This window comes from Lactuca sativa, chromosome 4 (assembly GCF_002870075.4).
Source record: "Lactuca sativa cultivar Salinas chromosome 4, Lsat_Salinas_v11, whole genome shotgun sequence".
NCBI classification, from domain to species: domain Eukaryota; kingdom Viridiplantae; phylum Streptophyta; class Magnoliopsida; order Asterales; family Asteraceae; genus Lactuca; species Lactuca sativa.
Window position 1 is genome coordinate 22,029,762 of NC_056626.2, and position 2,152 is coordinate 22,031,913.

Sequence of the window (2,152 nt, forward strand, 5' to 3'; positions counted from 1 at the left end):
TTCCGCGACATGGGAAAGTTCCGCCACGTCGTGGTGTTGAGCAAATGGTCATCAAGGTCGAGTAAAATAATGTCGCCATGACATGGTTTAAGGATGCCATGTCGTGGTGTAGTCATATTCAGTCACGATTAAAATTTTTTCCACGACGTGTTGATGATGTCCACGTCGTGGTGTCTTCTCAAAGAATCTTCTAAGATTGAAACAGGTGGGCATACTCTTTGTAATGTGTAAGACCATTCACACTCTTCTTTTCAGTAAATATGCTTCAAAATGCTTTTCTCTTCATTATGTGGGAACCCCACACTTATTCAAAAACTTGTTCTTCAATTATGATCTTCAAAAACCGCACGACTTCTTCAAATTAAGCTCCTTCACTGCTTCACTTTCGTTCAACACTACAAAATAAGATCAAGAACTAGAGAAACACATCACCATTCAGTTAAGGTAAAATAAAACTAAAATGAAAAGTAAAACTAAAACTAAATCAAAAAGAAAAGAAAATGCAAACTTTAAAAACATCGGGTTGCCTCACGAGATGCGCTTATTTTTGGAAGGTTTGTGAGTCGGACTCCTTCCCACTCTACGTTGCGTCAGCTGGAAGTGTAACCTCCCCGTTCTCCATCATCTTGAGCGTTGTTCGTTTGTAGGCAACCCATCTGTTGAATGCCTTTCTTGAGCTTTCTTGCATTGTTGGGTTGACATCTTTGTGCTTTCACTTGGGGTTCTTTCCTCATTCCCATGTCTTTAGCTTTTGTCTTGTTTCTTTCCGGGTTTTTTCTTGTAAAAGTTAGGCTCATCATATTCTTCTGCTTTTTCTTCAACTATCTTTATGACTTGATCCCGTGGCCTTGTAAAAGCAATCACCTCAAAAATCATCGGCATTGACATTGGAGGTTTCGAATGTTTTTTTTTCTTTTTCTAATTGCTCTTCAATTTCTGTATGCTCCATGAACATTGTGTTTCCCTGCTTCACTAGATTTTCCTTGGCACGAGATAGGGATGGAAGAGGTGGTTGATACGGCTCAACAATAGAAAAATCATAATCTTCTTTTATTGGCACTATTGCCTCCACATTGTGGTGACTAGGTAGCTTCACGATACTCTTCTTCTTCTTCTCTATTTTTTTTTTACTTTGAGTGACTAATTAGACTCCTCTTCAAGGTCCTTCAGATGCACCAATTCATCTTCTTCTTCTGTATCAACGACTTTGACTTGAGCCATAAGGATTGACTTGACGTTTCTTGAAGGTAGATCTGATAGATTTTCTTGAACAAGTTTTGTTAATTTTCCCAACTTGTGGGATGCTCAAAATAGATGCTTGGTGAACTCTAAGTGTTGCATCATGTCTTTTTTTCTAGATTCCATGAATCTGAATAGCATCGACTCGAGAGCATCTATTTTTCTCGGATTGGACTAGTACTAGTTGATAGAGATTATGCTCTAGTTGTTGATATTTTGCCATGTCTTGAGCTCTCTTGTATTCCAGATCGCAATACCTTATAGTGTGAGGTCCTACACAGGATTCACATCTATCGTGTACCACATTAATTGATCCATCCATCTATGTGAGCCTATTTTCCATGGCGTCGAGTTTCGCCATTACAATCATTAAGACTTTAGAAACTCCATCTATATTAGCTTTTCTTCTTGTGATATCCTCCCCCCTTGGGTTGTAAGACTCCCTTGAATGCTTGGCGAATTCTTCAATTAAAGCTTTATTTGTTTTCAGATCCTTCTTTGTCATGAGCCCTTGAGAGTCTAGAAGTTGGCGAGTGCACACATTGACTCCATCATAAAATCTCGAGATTTCTTGTTGCAAATTGAAGTCATGTTGAGGGAAAATTTGTAACAATCTCTTGTAACGCTCCCAAGCTTCGTATAGCGACTCCCCTTCTAATCGTTGAAAATTTTGTATGTTTCTTTTAAGCTTCACCACTTTTGAAGGAGGGGTAAATTGGATTATGAACTCAGTCTCAAAAATAGTCCATGTCGTGATTTCTCCAAAGGGAAGTGATTTTAACCACTCTTTTGCTTCACCGTTCAATGTGACCGGTAAAAGTTGAAGCATCGCTACATCCTTACTTACGTTTAGAGCGTTAAAATAGTTTGAAATCTTTACCATCTCTTCAGTAACGCCAGTGTTTCTGGGCTA

At 38.7% G+C, this 2,152-nt stretch overlaps 1 non-coding gene across 1 annotated transcript; it reads left to right on the plus strand.

The window, feature by feature from the left end:
* Window positions 1-1,823: 1,823 nt before the first annotated feature.
* Window positions 1,824-1,930, plus strand: LOC111890399 (small nucleolar RNA R71). The gene has a single exon (XR_002849855.1). It is a non-coding gene; the product is annotated as a small nucleolar RNA R71 (small nucleolar RNA).
* Window positions 1,931-2,152: the final 222 nt, after the last annotated feature.